Below are 18,830 nucleotides of genomic sequence, written 5' to 3' on the forward strand. Positions count from 1 at the left end.
TTATGCTTAGTGATCATTCCCAAATCAGCATCTTAGATGGTTAGGATGAAGAGAACCTCCCTTTCTTAACTGCCCTAATCACTTCTCTAGCTATAAACCATCACAAAACACATATAGGAAGATCAGATAGTGGGAAAATACTCTATAACCAAAGGTCTTTTGCTGTCTCTTCAACTCCTCCTTATGCTTAAAACTCTTCTAGACTGGATGAGATGAGCATATGTATTTCTTCTAAGAGAAGGAAAATCACCAAGCCTTCTCTGATACTATCTCATAGGATCCAGCAGATCTTACCATCTGCTCTGACTCTAAACTCTGCAGCCCCCTAGCACTATAATCTTTTTTTTAAATTTTTATTTAATAATTACTTTATATTGACACTCGTTTCTGTTCCAATTTTTTTCCCTCCCTCCCTCCACCCCCTCCCCTAGATGGCAAGCAGTCCTTTATATGTTGGATATGTTGCAGTATATCCTAGATACAATATATGTTTGCAGAACCGAACAGTTCTCTTGTTGCATAGGGAGAATTGGATTCAGAAGGTATAAATAACCCGGGAAGAAAAACAAAAATGCTGATAGTTCACATTCGTTTCCCAGTGTTCTTTCTTTGGGTGTAGCTGCTTTTGTCCGTCATTTATCAATTGAAACTCAGATCTCTTTGTCAAAGAAATCCCCTTCCATCAAAATATGTCCTCATACAATATCGTTGTCGAAGTGTATAATGATCTCCTGGTTCTGCTCATTTCACTTAGCATCAGTTCATGTAAGTCTCGCCAGTCCTCTCTGTATTCATCCTGCTGGTCATTTCTTACAGAACAATAATATTCCATAACATTCATATACCATAATTTACCCAGCCATTCTCCAATTGATGGGCATCCATTCATTTTCCAGTTTCTAGCCACTACAAACAGGGCTGCTACAAACATTTTGGCACATACAGGTCCCTTTCCCTTCTTTAGTATTTCTTTGGGATATAAGCCCAATAGAAACACTGCTGGATCAAAGGGTATGCACATTTTGATAATTTTTTGGGCTAGCACTATAATCTGAGCCCAGCCTGCATAACTGCATACCTGGCTTGAATGAGTAAAGTGGTGGGAATCCAGTGGAGGTTGCAGTCTGATATTTAATATAATGTCCCATGAATGTTTTTGAAGAAGGAGGAAGAGAAGGAGAAAGAGGAGAAAAAGTAAGAGGAGGATGATAAGGAGAAAGAGGAGGTGAGGTAATAGAAGGATGGGGAGAAAGAAGAGGAGGGGGGAAAGAAGAGCAGGAGAAAGAGAAGAAAGAGAAAGAAAGAAAAAAAGGAGGAGGAGAAAAAGGAGGAAAGAAGGAAGAAGAACAATAATGACAACAACAAGCAACAACAACAATTCTATCCCCAAAAGAGCAGGGGCTGATGGCACCAATTCTCTTTATAGAATGTCAGGACTCAAAGTGAGCAATAAAGAATGCCACCACAAAAAAGGTGGATGCTAGACAAGAAAAATTAGCATTTCTCATGCTCAGTCTAATACCTTTTGCCCCACATACTGCAAGAACCATATCCTTATCCACCAATATCTTTTGTACCTTAACGATAGGAATCAATTGATTCAGATTCAGCTGTCTCATTATATTCAGACTATCAATTGGTTATGAGGAAAATTAAAGTAAATATAATAGAATATAAAAAATATAGATAAGAAGATAATGCATGTATTTCCAATAGTGCCATACAAACCTTTAAATAATCTATTAACTTTGGGAGAATGGAAAATGGATAAAAATAAAGACATTGCCATTTCTGGAAAAGTTTAATTAATAACTAAGAGTAGCTTAGAAAGACCCAAGAAACTGCTTTAGCTAACAAAATTTTATCTCCACACAAGTGGTAAGACATGTCATTTAAACCTAGGTTTAAAGAAGCATATCATTTGCAGAGCATTATAGAGGTGGAAAAGGAAAGGTTGAGAACAGTATTTTCTGACAAGATGTTGAAAAGCGATTGAAGAGAAAAAAGAACCTGTTTGGCAGCAAATCTGGCTAACCCCCCGTTGTTCCAATAGCATTTGTGGATGAAACTGGGAAGACAACAGGCATCAAATGAAATAAAACTTCCATCATTATTATAATGATCTGCTCTCATCTATAGCAGTAATAGAACCATTCCATTTGACCTCTTCCATTTCTGTATCTGATGTATTATGGAAAGAAAGTGGTAATGGTGACTAATAAGATGAAGTTGTGAAGAGTGACAGGGGTTAGCCAAATACTTACAGATACAATCTGTGGTAGAGGTGACATAATTTTAAAGGCACTCAGACATCATCTTTTAAGATATTTCAAAGTAGAAAAACATAGACAAAAGAATGGAAAAATGTCACAAATGATGGAGCTGTTTAAAATCCTATGAGAAGATACCAGCAACTGTGGTCTTATTATTGCTAATTGTTCATTTTAATTTTTTTTAAGTATTCTATGCATGCATGCATCAAGAATATGATGGAAATATGAGAAGAGATTAGCAAAGTTTTAGAAGATAATTTTCTTCAGAAGATTACATCATTTCTATCACTCAAGTAACTGAGATGTTTATAGTATATTAGGCTCTATTGTGTTCATATATTAAAGTTTAAAAAAGCATTTGTTCTAATAAAGCAAAAAAATAGCTTTGCAGACTTTCCTTGGACTAGATGTGTGTGTGTGTGTGTATGTGTGTGTGTGAGTGTGTGTGTGTATGTGTGAGAGAGAGAGACAGACAGAGACAGAGACAGAAAGAGACAGAGACAGAGACACAGAGATAGAGAGAGACAGAGAGACAGAGAGAGAAAGAAAAAGCTCCCTAAAAGATTCCACTACAAAAATAATTTTAACTGCCTATTGAGTATTGACAGCAAGTTAGTTGTAACTGTAAGTAATTAAGATGACATCAAATAAACAAATGCGTATGTGTCTATATCTAGTTAAATAATGTTATCTTTATACATATATGTGCATTGCATATATATATATGTGTGTGTGATATTATTTTTCAGTTTTAAAAGGACTATGACATCCATCAGGGAAATGATGCCATAACATGCAAGTGAATTTCATTTAAGTGTGGGAGGACTGTATAAAGTCAACAACCTTATTTTCTCCTCCAAACTCCTCTGGGTCCAGTGGCAAGATACAGATCAAAATGAGTAGAGATAGTCCTGAATGCCTTTGACTTTTTAAAGTTAAAGTCTTTAACAGGTCTCAGTTTCACTGAAGTAAGACTCAATCAATGATAAAGTCTAAGTAAGAAATGAGGCAGACAATGGCCTCTTTTACCCAGCATAAATATGTGTGTGTTCACAAGTATCATTAGTTATAATTTAAAGAAAGATATCCAATTGATAGATTCTCCAAATATTTCTTTGCAAATGACATCAAACTATTTGCATTCAACCCATAAAATGATGATTTGTTCAAATAAATCTACAATAATGTGAATAAATTTGAGTGTGATTATCCACAGTAGAAAAGCAAAGTGAATTTTAAAAATTATGTCATACAGCTGGATGAACATCCTGTGAAATTTAAAAAAAAAAAAACTGTATCTACATTAGATAAGCATTACAGGAATATGATGAGCCAGACTGGAACAAGAGGAAGATATCAAACTGGATGGAATTTGGGAAACTGTACAATAATTTCAGTGTTCCTAAACTGCCGACCACTGCAAAGTGGACTTGCAAAAGTCCATTTATTTCATATCAATATCCTAAGGATACAAATAGCAAAGCAAGATAACTTTAGTTCTTTTAAAAATCCACATATTGGGACAGAGGGATGGTACAGTGGATAAAGCACTGGTTTTTAATTGGAGATGACCTGAATTCAAATCTGGCTTCAGATACTTAATACTTAATAGGTAGGTGATCCTGGCAAATCACTTAATCTCAATTGCCTCAAAAAAGAAGAAAAGAAGAAGAAGAAGAAGAAGAAGAAGAAGAAGAAGAAGAAAGAAGAAGAAGAAGAAGAAGAAGTATAAACTAAATATCATATCAAAATACAAAACATAATTGTATATGGCTATAGAAGAAATTACAATTACATATAGCTCCAATGGGCAATGGAAATATACATAGTGGTACCTTACATATAGTAGGTGCCTAAATAAATGCTTGTTGAATTCAATTGATTGAATTGATGAGTGTAAGCAGACTACAATGCATATATATATATATATATATATATTTATCTTTTTGAAATTAGACCAGAATGAGAGTCAGGCTGATTGGGTAGTAAGAATAACAGCCAATAGACAGATAAGTGGACTAGACATTGAGATATTAAAAGAATGACAAGAAAGTCTCTAGAATATTGTATAGATCTTCTTTGGAGGATCTGTGGGAAAATATGAACGAAAACTGGACAGGATAAGAAACTTTAAAAGAGATTATGATTTGTATCAGTGAAAAAAGGACCTCTGCCAATGGCATAATGGATCTACAAGCAAGCAATTCTTAATAAAATCCTTAAGTCAATAAAATATAAGCTCTCTAAAGGCAGAGACCATTTTATTTCTATCTTTTTGACCCTAGAGCAGAGTGTTTGGCACAGAATTGACACATAATACATGCTTGTGGAATGAAATTGTGAAGCGTATGTTATTCTAGTATGTAGATAAGACAGAAATTCTGAGGGAGCAAAAGATTTGATATAAACTACAAAATGTGGATATTCCACAAATATTTATGAACTTGAATCTCTTTTTTAAAATCATAGATTAAATCAGGAACAGAAAGGAGCAGATTTCCTGAATGCCTGGAATTCACCCACATCGCTCTCTTTATCCAGGGGCATGTTGACCAGCTGATCACTTTAGTGATATAGAACTATCCATTTCTTCAAAAGTATATATGTGTCTGCTAGTTATTATGGAACAAAGGCCAATATTACTTTAAGGCACAATTAACTTTGATGTTGGTTAAAAGCAGAATAACCATGTAGAGCATATTTAGCTATAAATCTATAATCAGAGAAAATGTGAAACTGTCTTTGAACTTAAAAAAGCTAATTGTTTAGAGGACTTGGTGAAATTGTATTCAATGACAGTCATTTAGACAAAAAGAAGCTTTTCATTCAGACAGACTCTCACTGATTAACAGCCACATGACAGCCAAATGGGTTAGCTTTTAAAAAGCATGAGTAATAGCAATGGCGTGTGTTAGAGGTGGGCTAGAGCACTGGATGAAAAGTCTGGAGTTTCTTCATAGCTCTGCAATCTAATTACTTAAACTCTCCAAAGTTTCAATTTTCCCTGCTATAAAAATAGGGATAATGATACTCTTTTTTTTTTTTTTTTTTTTTTAAATTTTTTATTTAATAATTACATTATATTGACACTCATTTCTGTTCCGATTTTTTTTTCCCCTCCCTCCCTCCACCCCCTCCCCTAGATGGCAAGCAGTCCTTTATATGTTGGATATGTTGCAGTATATCCTAGATACAATATATGTTTGCAGAACCGAACAGTTCTCTTGTTGCGTAGGGAGAATTGGATTCAGAAGGTATAAATAATCCGGGAAGAAAAACAAAAATGCAGATAGTTCACATTCGTTTCCCAGTGTTCTTTCTTTGGGTGTAGCTGCTTTTGTCCGTCATTTATCAATTGAAACTCAGGTCTCTTTGTCAAAGAAATCCACTTCCATCAAAATATGTCCTCATACAATATCGTTGTCGAAGTGTATAATGATCTCCTGGTTCTGCTCATTTCACTTAGCATCAGTTCATGTAGGTCTCTCCAAGCCTCTCTGTATTCATCCTGCTGGTCATTTCTTACAGAACAATAATATTCCATAACATTCATATACCACAATTTACCCAGCCATTCTCCAATTGATGGGCATCCATTCATTTTCCAGTTTCTAGCCACTACAAACAGGGCTGCTACAAACATTTTGGCACATACAGGTCCCTTTCCCTTCTTTAGTATTTCTTTGGGATATAAGCCCAATAGAAACACTGCTGGATCAAAGGATATGCACATTTTGATAATTTTTTGGGCATAATTCCAGATTGCTCTCCAGAATGGTTGGATTCGTTCACAACTCCACCAACAATGCATTAGTGTCCCAGTTTTCCCGCATCCCCTCCAACATTCATCATTATTTTTTCCTGTCATCTTAGCCAATCTGACAGGTGTGTAGTGGTATCTCAGAGTTGTCTTAATTTGCATTTCTCTGATCAATAATGATTTGGAACACTCTTTCATATGAGTGGTAATAGTTTCAATCTCATCCTCTGAAAATTGTCTGTTCATATCCTTTGACCATTTATCAATTGGAGAATGGCTTGATTTCTTATAAATTTGAGTCAGTTCTCTATATATTTTGGAAATGAGGCCTTTATCAGAACCTTTAACTGTGAAAATGTTTTCCCAGTTTGTTGCTTCCCTTCTAATCTTGTTTGCATTAGTTTTATTTGTACAAAAGCTTTTTAATTTGATGTAATCGAAATTTTCTATTCTGTGATCAGTAATGGTCTCTAGTTCATCTTTGGTCACAAATTTCTTTCTCCTCCACAAGTCTGAGAGATAAACTATTCTATGTTCCTCTAATTTATTTATAGTCTCGTTCTTTATGCCTAGGTCATAGACCCATTTTGATCTTATCTTGGTATATGGTGTTAAGTGTGGGTCCATGCCTAATTTCTGCCATACTAATTTCCAATTATCCCAGCAGTTTTTATCAAATAATGAATTCTTTTCCCAGAAGTTAGGGGCTTTGGGTTTGTCAAACACTAGATTGCTATAATTGACTATTCTGTCTTGTGAGCCTAGCCTTTTCCACTGATCCACTAATCTATTTCTTAGCCAATACCAAATGGTTTTGGTGACTGCTGCTTTATAATATAATTTTAGATCAGGTACAGCTAGGCCACCTTCATTTGATTTTTTTTTCATTAATTCCCTTGAGATTCTCGACTTTTTATTGTTCCATATGAATTTTGTTGTTATTTTTTCTAGATCAATAAAATATTTTCTTGGAAGTCTGATTGGTATAGCACTAAATAAATAGATTAGTTTAGGGAGTATTGTCATCTTTATTATGTTCGCTCGGCCGATCCAAGAGCACTTAATATTTTTCCAATTATTTAAGTCTGACTTTATTTGTGTGGAGACTTTTTTATAATTTTGCTCATATAATTCCTGACTTTCCTTTGGTAGATAGATTCCCAAATATTTTATGGTATCAACAGTTATTCTGAATGGAATTTCTCTTTGTATCTCTTGCTGTTGGGTTTTGTTGGTGATGTATAAAAATGCTGAGGATTTATGGGGATTTATTTTGTAGCCAGCTACTTTGCTAAAATTATGAATTATTTCCAATAGCTTTTTGGTAGAATCTCTGGGGTTCTCTAGGTATACCATCATATCATCTGCAAAGAGTGATAGTTTGGTTTCCTCATTGCCTACTCTAATTCCTTTTATATCTTTCTCGACTCTTATTGCCGAGGCTAGTGTTTCTAATACGATATTAAATAATAATGGTGATAGTGGGCAACCTTGCTTCACTCCAGATCTTACTGGGAAAGGTTCCAGTTTTTCCCCATTGCATATGATGCTTACTGATGGTTTTAAATATATGCTCCTGACTATTTTAAGGAAAAGTCCATTTATTCCTATGCTCTCAAGTGTTTTTATTAGGAATGGATGTTGGATTTTATCAAATGCTTTTTCTGCATCTATTGAGATGATCATGTGGTTTTTGTTTGTTTGGTTATTGATATAGTCAATTATGCTAATAGTTTTCCTAATATTGAACCAGCCCTGCATTCCTGGTATAAATCCTACTTGGTCATAGTGTATTATCCTGGTGACAATTTTCTGTAATCTTTTTGCTAATATTTTATTTAAGATTTTAGCATCAATATTCATTAGGGAGATTGGTCTATAATTTTCTTTCTCTGTTTTCAGCCTACCTGGTTTAGGTATCAGTACCATATCTGTGTCATAAAAGGAGTTTGGTAGGACTCCTTCAATCCCTATTTTTTCAAATAGTTTATATAACATTGGAGTTAATTGTTCTTTAAATGTTTGGTAGAATTCACATGTAAATCCATCTGGTCCTGGGGATTTTTTCTTAGGGAGTTGATTGATAGTTTGTTCTATTTCTTTTTCTGAGATGGGACTGTTTAGGATATTTACTTCTTCCTCTGTTAGTTTGGGCAAGCTGTATTTTTGGAGGTATTTTTCTATTTCATTTAAGTTGTCGAATTTATTGGCATAAAGTTGGGCAAAGTAACTCCTAATTATTGCTCTAATTTCCTCTTCGTTAGTGGTGAGTTCTCCCTTTTCATTTTTAAGACTAACAATTTGATTTTCCTCTTTCCTTTTTTTAATCAGATTTACTAAGGGTTTGTCTATTTTGTTGGTTTTTTCATAGAACCAACTCTTAGTTTTATTAATCAATTCAATAGTTTTTTTACTTTCAATTTTATTGATCTCACCTTTTACTTTTAGAATTTCAAGTTTAGTGTTTGACTGGGGTTTTTAATTTGTTCCTTTTCTAGCATTTTTAATTGCAAACCCAATTCATTGACCTTCTCTTTCTCTATTTTATACAAATAGGCCTCTAGAGATATGAAATTTCCCCTTATTACCGCTTTGGCTGCATCCCATACATTTTGGTATGATGTCTCATTATTATCGTTTTCTTGGGTGAAGTTATTAATTATGTCTATGATTTGCTGTTTTACCCAATCATTCTTTAGTATGAGATTATTTAGTTTCCAATTATTTTTTGGTCTACTTCCCCCTGCTTTTTTGTTGAATGTAATTTTCATTGCATCGTGGTCTGAAAAGGATGCATTTACTATTTCTGCCTTACTACATTTGAGTTTGAGGTTTTTATGTCCTAATATATGGTCAATTTTTGTATAGGTTCCATGAACTGCTGAAAAGAAAGTGTATTCCTTTCTGTCTCCATTACATTTTCTCCAGAGATCTATCATATCTAGCTTTTCTAGTATTCTGTTTACCTCTTTGACTTCTTTCTTATTTATTTTCTGGTTTGATTTATCTAATTCTGAGAGTGCAAGGTTAAGATCTCCCACTATTATAGTTTTACTGTCTATTTCTTCTTGCAGCTCTCTTAGTTTCTCTTTTAAGAATTTAGATGCTACCCCACTTGGTGCATATATGTTTAATATAGATAGTGCTTCATTATCCATGCTACCCTTTAGCAAGATATAGTGTCCTTCCTTATCTCTTTTAATTAGGTCAATTTTTGCTTTAGCTTGATCTGAGATCAGGATGGCTACCCCTGCTTTTTTGACTTCACCTGAAGCATAGTAGATTTTGCTCCAACCTTTTACCTTTAACCTGCATGTATCTCCCCGCTTCAGGTGTGTTTCCTGTAAACAACATATTGTAGGATTCTGGCTTTTAATCCATTCTGCTAACCGCTTCCTCTTTATGGGGGAGTTTACCCCGTTCACGTTTATGGTTAGAATGACCAATTCTGTATTACTTGCCATCTTGTTAACCCCGTTTATGCTTTCCTCCCTTCTTTCCCCTTTCCCCCCCTTCCAAGTATTAAGCTTGTGAGCACCCCTTGCTTCTCACAGCCCTCCCTTTTTAGTGTCCCTCCCCCCACCTTAGAGTTCCTCCCCCTATCTTACCCCTTTCCCTCCCAGTTCCCGTATTCCCTTCCGCTTAGCTTATTCCTTCCCTTTCCACTTTTCCCTTCTCACTTTTCAATGAGATGGGAGAAGTTTCACCATAGATTGAATATGTCTTAAGATTTTTCACTTAAAGCCAATTCTGAAGGCAGTAAGATACCCACTATATTCATCCCCCTCCATTCTTTCTCTCAGATATAATAGGTTTCCTATGCCTCTTCATGAGATGTACTACCCCCACTTTACCCTTTTTCTGGTACAATGTCCTTTCCACATCAATTTCTAGAACAAGGTATACATGTATTCTTTATACATCTATATAGTCAAAATATAGTTCCCAAGATTAATCTTTACCTTTTTAGATTTCTCTTGAGTTCTATATTTGTAGATCAAACTTTTTGTTAAGTTCTGGTTTTTTCATCAGAAATAGATGAAATTCGCTTACTTCGTTGAATGTCCATCTTCTTCCCTGGAAAAAGATGCTCATTCTCGCTGGGTAAGTTATTTTTGGTTGCATACCAAGTTCCTTAGCCTTTCGGAATATCATATTCCAGGCCCTTCGATCTTTTAATGTGGATGCTGCCAGATCCTGGGTGATCCTTATTGTGGCTCCTTGATACTTGAATTGGGTTTTTCTAGCCGCTTGCAATATTTTTTCTTTCATCTGAGGGTTCTGGCATTTGGCCACTATATTCCTTGGTGTTTTGATTTTAGGATCCCTTTCAGTGGTGATCGATGAATCCTTTCAATGTTTATTTTTTCCTCTGTTCCTATGACTTCTGGGCAGTTCTCTTTGATGATTTCCTGGAAGACAGTGTCCAGGCTCTTTTTTTCATCATGTTTTTCTGGGAGTCCAATGATTCTCAGATTGTCTCTCCTGGATCTGTTTTCCAGGTCTGTTGTCTTCCCCAGAAGGTATTTCACATTTTTCTCCATTGTTTGATTTTTTTGGATTTGCTTGACTGATTCTTCTTGTCTCCTCGAGTCATTCAATTCCACTTGTTCAATTCTGATTTTCAGTGAAGTATTCTCTTCACTCACTTTTTTAAAATCTTTCTCTAATTGTCCCATTGAGTTCTTTTGTTCTGTGGAATTTTTTTCCATTTCGCCAATTTTGTTTTTTAGAGAGCTGTTTTCTGTTTCCAGTTCACTAATCCTATTTTTCAAGGATTTTACTTCTTTATCCACTCTCTCTTTAACTTTCTCCAGGCTCTTTTGCCAAGCCTCCCTCTCCTTTTCCCAAGCCTCACTCTGCTTTCCCCATTTTTCTTCTAGCTCCCTTGTGAGAGCCTTTTTAATCACTTCTATGAGGTTCATCTGTGCTGAGGAACAGACAATCTCCTCCTTTGGGGAATCACCTGGGGACTGCCTGTTTTTAGTCTCCTCAGGATTTAGAGTCTGCTCTCTATCTGTGTAGAAGCTGTCAAGGTTAAAGTCCTCTTCAGCTTCTTGCTCATTCTGTCTATTAATCAGAGACAAACTACCAAAGAAAAACAGAAAAAACTGGAGTCTTTCTTTGGGGGGGGGCTGGGTGTGTTATCGAGCTTCCTCTACAGACTGCAGGGGCAGCAGTGAGGCACTAGCAGGACTGTGCTGCGCCTGCGCTCTGAGATCCCAGAGCGTGCTGAATCACTGAGGGGGGGGAAGGGGGGGGGGCAGGTCCTGAGAGACTCCAGCTGTTTGGGGTTGTGTTCTTCAGCCCCGGTGTTTTTAGCTTCTCTGCTGGGCTGTTGATTTGCTGCTGGAGGAAAGTATCCAAACCTGTAGCGAAGCTCTCCCCGCAGAAACGGCTACGATCACTCTCCACCCCCTCTCCAGTCTGCTCCCGTGCTCTCACTGCCGCTGCCCTCAGCCTGCGCCCGATCTAAAACCGCCCCAGCCCTCCAGTAAAGACAGACCTTTCTTGGCGGATCTCAAGGATGGCTTCTCTTGGTAACTTTTTGTGGGTTTTTTTCAGTCAAGCATTGATTCAGAGGCTTGTAATGAAGTGGATAGTGAGAGAAAGCGCGGAGCTTATGCAACTGTGAGCCTCCTCTCCGCCATCTTAACCGGAAGTCTCGATAATGATACTCTTTTTGGAGGTTTTTGAATTCAAAAAGAAAAATTAAATCGAGAACTGTTTAGTCTTGAATTAAGGCAAGAGAATAAACTAGGTAGAACCTCACACAGTTACCTTCCAATATATAACTTTCTGATGATGATGGATTTTTTAAGAGAGGAGAAAGGGAAAAAAAAAAAACTGACTCTTCTTCAAATTCAGGAAAATCCACCCTCTAAGGTACAGGCTGGGGATAGAAAAAAAAAAGAGAGAGAAAGAAAGAGAGCCAGAGAAAGAGAGCCAGAGACAGAGAGAGATCTCAAAATATATATCTTTATGCTCTGAAAAATTATAAGTATTAATCAATAAATCTATTTTTCCACCCTGAGTCCAAAAAAATAGCCTTCTGGGAAAATATGACAGCTTTCATTTATTGCTTCTCAAGTAGTTTTTCCTGTGCATATGGGCTAGCAATGCAATGCTACTTTAAAGACAGATAAGCTGAAAGGGTAAACTCATTCTTAAGAGAAAGAGATAAGTTTCAAGAAAATAGACATATTCCCCTAGAGAAGACTAGCAAAAAGGATTATGAAGACAAAAGAATTACTAGTTCCAGTCTCATGAGTCAATGTAATCCTGTCCTGTCCCTCTTGCATACTGTTTAGTAACAGTTACAATCCTTGTTTTGGACATTTATAGCCCTAGTCCTTTGCATGGTTCTGGTTCCCACTCGCTATGTGAGAATCCCCTTCCTTCCTTATTCATGACCTCTCTTTATTTTGGGGGGAAGCTCCATGTGCATTCTTTTCATTGACACTAACTCCTCTGTCAAAGCATATTTTGCATTACCAAAACAGCACTACACACATAGCCTTTTAAATTCCATATATCCCAAATTAAATTTATTGTTTCCTCTCCACAAAACCTGCCTCTCCCGTTAATTTCCACTATCCTCTCAGGCTCTCAACCTCAAAATCACCTTTGAGTTTTTCCTTCCCCTCTCCCTCACATCTCATTATTTGCTGAGGACGATCAATTCTGTTTCACAATAGCTCACATTTGTTTCCCTCCTTAACAATCCCATTACAACAATCTTAGTTCAGGATTGTATCACTTCTTGGAATGGGAAATCATTTATAAAGCACTTACTATGTGTCAAGAACATTGTGCTATGGGCTAAGGATACAAATAGCAAAGCAAGATAACTTTAGTTCTTTTAAAAATCCACATATTGGGACAGAGGGATGGTACAGTGGATAAAGCACTGGTTTTTAATTGGAGATGACCTGAATTCAAATCTGGCTTCAGATACTTAATACTTAATAGGTAGGTGATCCTGGCAAATCACTTAATCTCAATTGCCTCAAAAAAAGAAGAAAAGAAGAAGAAAGAAGAAAGAAGAAAGAAGAAAGAAGAAAGAAGGAAGAAGAAGAAGAAGAAGAAGAAGAAGAAGAAAGAAGAAGAAGAAGAAGAAGAAGAAGAAGAAGAAGAAGAAGAAGAAGAAGAAGAAGAAGAAGAAGAAGAAGAAGAAGAAGAAAAGTATAAACTAAGTAAGAGATAATATACATAGGATGTTTTCATTGCAAGGCAGATGGAAAGGTCCATTGCTCCTTAGGGTAAAAAGGAAGAATAGATGACAAAGCCCAGTGGAACTCATGGAGCAGTGATAAGGCAGGGAGTAAAAGCCTTGTGGACTACTATCTTACTAGAAGGATTGTAGTTACTGATTCCCTCCTCTTTTAAGCAGTGAAAGTAGATATGTTCCCCATAGTTGCCAAGGGGGTAATGATTCCAAGAATCCAAGTGGAATAAGGCTGTTGGTTACCTCTAGATCAGGTAGAGATGAGAAAGTGGGTCAGTATCCAGCTAAAAGAGGATTTTCAGAACTTGTGGAAACTGAATCTGAGCAAAAAGAAGGGAAGGATTCTTCTGTAGCTTGTTTCAACTACAGAGTCATTGATATCTGGGTTGCTCCTGCAAATGAGCGACAGCTAGATATGGGAAGACCCTCTGTACTTCATGCTTGAGTCTTAATGAGTAGACTTCGGTTTGTACCTCCAATGACTCACTTTGTACCTCCAGTAACCCCAATCCAATCTGACATGAATTTACTAAGCACCTATTACATATATGAATTCCATCTTCTCAATATGTTCTCTTTAGAACTATCTTCCAAGTTAAGAATGGTTTCCTGCTCCTTAATCTGCCTATGAAATCACTCTATTCTTTCAAAACCTAATGCAAGTATAACACTGATGACATCATGGTCTTTCCTGCCAGGAAAACCAGGTTTTCACTCCTGTCCAGCCACAACCCTCCCCCCCCTCCACCTTGTACCACCTCAGTCTCTAGGGAGAGAAAGGGAATTAAGTTCACAGGTTAGCTCAGTTTCTATGGGGAACAAGCCCCATTTTAAGTCCAAAACAATGCTCTGTCTTGAGTACCAAATACAACAGCTTTTCAGGGCTTCTATGCTGGACCAGCCAGCTGTAGCATCTTTCTAGGAATACCGACTCCAAGAGCATCGAGGCTCCAACTTCCAAGTCTAATGGGTATCACTGTTGACACCTGAAATTGGAAAGAACAAATAAAACAAAACAGAAATAAAAATCATAAATCCATTTTACAGAGACAGGGTAAGAAGAACAGGGGAAAGAAGTCCTTCCTTCTCCCTGGTTTAGTTCATGATATTCATGGTGTGGGTAAATGTACATCAGGAAGGAAAAATGCAGGAATGAATGAGCAGACGTGAGAAACAGAAAAAAAAGGGGGTTACTGCTTAAACTCATTAGTTTTAAAGATTCAAGGAGCCAATCAAAGGAAACTACCCACACCCATGGTAGAGAATGCAGAGGCCTCCATGTTAGGCCAACTGGGCAGTGCTCCAAAAAACCTGGCTTGCATAAGAATTAATTGATAGCTTTCTTTCCCCCACAGCTAAAATTGATTTCCCTTTCCTCATATTTCTTACATTTGGTTAACCTTTCATCACATTCTATTTCATATCATTCATTTTAGTATATCTCACCAAACTATTAGAGTGTGAACTCCTTTTAAAAACAAAAGGAACTGTTTGTTATTTAATCTTTATATTTCCAGTTTAGAACATTACATACTCTAATATTCAAATGTATCTGTGATTTTCTCAATTTCAATCTTCTTTCCAGTGTTTCAAATTACAGCCTATCCATTTCTACCCATCTTTGCAACTCTTGACAATGTCCTTCCATACATTCACCAAAGGAGGTCTCTGAAGTATTGACTATACACGATAAGATTTTCCTGACTTTCTCTTGACATCATGAGCTATCACATAAGCTATCCACTGGTTCTCTCTCCTTCTTTCTGCAGATGACCAGGTATTTTCTTTTCCAATTACACATTTCTTTCATGGCATTCTTTACTACAGTTTTCCTTCATAGTTCTTTACTAATAACATGTTATATCCTACTCACTCTCCACCTCCCCATGCCATTCTATTATCCTCTACCTATATTCATTTTTAGTTATTTAGAGACTAGAGGGTTCCATGACTCATGTTCTTACAATTAAATTGGTAGAATAGTAGTATCATAAGTTGGTGATTCATACTCTGCCCATGATAATGTAGGGTTCAAACTACAGTAAGTATTTCCCAAGTGTTTGTTGAAATGAATTACATTCCTTGAGTTGTATTTGGACGTATAATAAAGTTAAAAAAGACATTTATTCAATGGGTTTCAATTATAGGTTTGGGTGCAGCTAGATAACTCAGTAGATAGAGCACTTGCATTGGAGTCAGGAGGACCTGATTTCTAATCCGGCCTCAGATACTTAATATTTATACTTGTATGACCTGGAGAAGTCAATTAACTTTAGTCATGTCTCCAAAAAAAATTATGTAATATACACACACACATACAGAGAGAGAGAGAGAGAGAGAGAGAGAGAGAGAGAGAGAGAGAGAGAGAGAGATATGGAGATAGAGAGACCGACAGAGAAAGCGAGAGAGAGAGAATAGATATAATAGATATAAAAACATAGGAAACCAAGGTCTAAATTAAGTCTTTACAATAGTAAATATGTGTAAGACACTGGAAAAAGGCAATCTTATAGCAAAGAAAACTTGATGTCAAGTATTACTTTGACACATTCTGGCTGTATGACCTTGAATAACAACTTCTCTAAAGACAATTCTCTAAGACAGAGAAGGTGCCAACATGCATTGGCAAAAGGAATTTCCTCATTTAATTCCCTATACCATGAAATACCAGGTTCAGTCTCTAACTCTATCTCCTCATAAAAAAGATAACTGTGTCTTTTATGATTAAAAAAGGGGAAATTTCCAAATCTATTATGGGTTTAAATAAACCCCATTTCTAGTATAATGAATCATACCTAGACTAACAACAGTATGCTAGGACTATACAGAATACAATGATAATGAATTAAGAAACCATAATAGAAATTATTTATCTCAAAGAAAGAAAAATGTGACTCTTATCAGAGATATTTGATGCAAAGAGATTTTTTTGTTTTTTTTTCATCTTCTAGGACTGTTTTGAGGATCAAATGACATATTTATAAAGTGTTCATAACACAATTACTGGAAAATAGTAGGTGCTTAATAGATGTTTATTCCCTTTACTTTTTCTACCCCCTTGTCATATCAAAGAAATAGTACAAAGTAGATTTCTATCTAGCAGAAATGGCTAAACAAATTGTGCTATATGAATGTAATGGAATATTATTGTACCATAAAAGTAATTTATGTAAAGAATTCAGATTGGAATATTATTTTTTCCATAAGAAATGATCAGCAAGATGATTTCGGAGAGGCCTGGAGAGACTTACATGAACCGATGCTGAGTGAAGTGAGTAGACTCAAGAGAACATTGTACACAGCAACAAGATTATACAATGATTGATTCTGATAGACATGGCTCTTTTCAACAGCAAGGTGATTCAGGCCAGTTCCAATGGTCTTGTGATGGAGAGAGCTATTTGTACCCAGAGAAAAGACTATGGGGGCTAAGTTATTTGCTGTTGCTTTGTTTGAATTTTCTTTTCTTTCTCATTTTTTTCCTTTTTGATCTGATTTTTCTTGTGCAGCATGATAACTATGGAAATATGTATAGAAGAATTACATGTTTAACATATATTGGATTACTTACTATGTAGGGGAGAGGGTGGGGAAAAGAAAAAAGAAAAAAGATTTTGCAAGAGTGAATGTTGAAAACTATCTATGCATGTTTGAAAATAAAAAGCTTTAAATAAAAAGAATTCAGGATAATATGGAAATACAGTACTGCTGCAGAATAATGTGAACAGAATTAGGAAAGCAATGTGAAACAATGGTTATAACAATTGGAATTAGATTCTGTATTATTATAAGGATAAAGGATCAGAAAAGATTGAGAAAATGCATCTCTTCCTTCTTTGTTAAGGTAAATAACTATTTCTATGGAACATTGCATTTGCTGACAGAATATGTAATATTCACTGGTTTTGCTGAATTCTTTTTTTCTCTTTTTATATTTGTTTATAAAGGATGGTTCACTGGCTGGGTATAGCCAGAGCTACATCTGGAAATAAAAGTGATATTTTAAAAGATCATATTTTTAAAATAACCCACTTTGACTTATTTAGTTTATACCAATAGTATCTTATACTTATATAGTTTTATAATTGACAAAGAATTTTCCTTTGTGATTCTTACAATAACTCTTTAAGGAATATAGCCCAGATAACATACCCATTTTACAGGTGACTAAAGGAAGAATTGGAACAAAAAAAGTAACGTGTTCGTAGTCACATAGCTAATAAGTTATGGGACCATAAGTAGAAAATAATGTGATAGAGAGAGTCATCTGAATCCAAAGAGAAGTCTATGAAAACTGAATATGGATCACAAAGTGGTATTTTCACCTTTTTTGCTGCTGTTGTTGTTTGTTTGCTTGTTTTTTTCTCTCTCGTTTCTTTTCCTTTTTGATATGATTTTTCTTGTGTAGCATGATATACGTGGAAATATATTTAGAAGAATTGCACATGTTTAACTTATATTGGATTACTTGCAGACTAGGGAGAAGGCGAGGTCAGAAAAGAGGGAGAAAAATATGGAACACAAGGTTTTTCAAGGGTACATGTTGAAAACTATCTTTAAATGTATTTTGAAAAATAAAAAGCTATTATAAAGTTAAAAAATAAATAGAAGCTAATCCTGACACCTATCCAGTACTCTTTCTAATAGGTAAACTAACATTTTTGGTTTTTTAATAAATACAAATGACAAATTTGTCTCATATGAATTGAAAAATAATTGCTCTAAGAGATGATCCTGACTCTATGAATTACTTAATTTCACCATTGGATAAATTCTAAGGTTCTTTTCAACCCTAAATCCTATGATCTCATACTTCAAAATTTTGGGTGAAGTTTTGTTTACCTTACCCACATAATCTGATGTATTTATTTATTTAGCGATAATGCAAGCCAAGTGTGGAAATAAAATCTTTGGATATTTAGTTTGCAGTTCATCCTTTACTTTCAAAGACCAATGACATCACAGGGTGATGTCTTGACTTGAATGTGAATTGGATTTAAATGAGGACAAAGTTTTCAACCTCATTCTTTCTTCCAGAGTGATCAAAACACGGTGGCAAGACAGTCAGGATGATTGACCATGTAGTAGATGTCCTTGGCGTTCTTGCTGTCATTCTACCTTTTTTGGCTATTGGAAAAATTGTTCTTGTTCACTTGTTCTGGGGGAAGTCTTCACATGTTTGAATTAGATATCCCCTTAGCTCACTGATAGGTTCGAAGCCTGTTGAGTACCTTCATTCTGTTTTAGCCTGTCTATAAAATTCTCACTGTGGCTCCAAGAAGCTGTAGCATGCAGAGGGGCCACACCCATATAAAATATTTATCTCAACATATTTATATAACTTGAGTTTCCAGTGTAAGCAAGAAATAATTGTATTCAAGAAATATTTCTTAGGCCTTTCTTGTAAATAAATTAAATTGCCCCCCTCCTTATAGCAAATTAGTAACAATCTAATCATACAGGTGCAGCAATAATTAATTTTCCTGGTTTTATGAGCCTGATAAAATTTTCTCTCTCAGAACAACAGCCTTGACTTATCAGGCTTTTTCTTAAGACATTGTTGATTTCT

This window comes from Antechinus flavipes, chromosome 2 (genome assembly GCF_016432865.1).
Source record: "Antechinus flavipes isolate AdamAnt ecotype Samford, QLD, Australia chromosome 2, AdamAnt_v2, whole genome shotgun sequence".
NCBI lineage: Eukaryota > Metazoa > Chordata > Mammalia > Dasyuromorphia > Dasyuridae > Antechinus > Antechinus flavipes.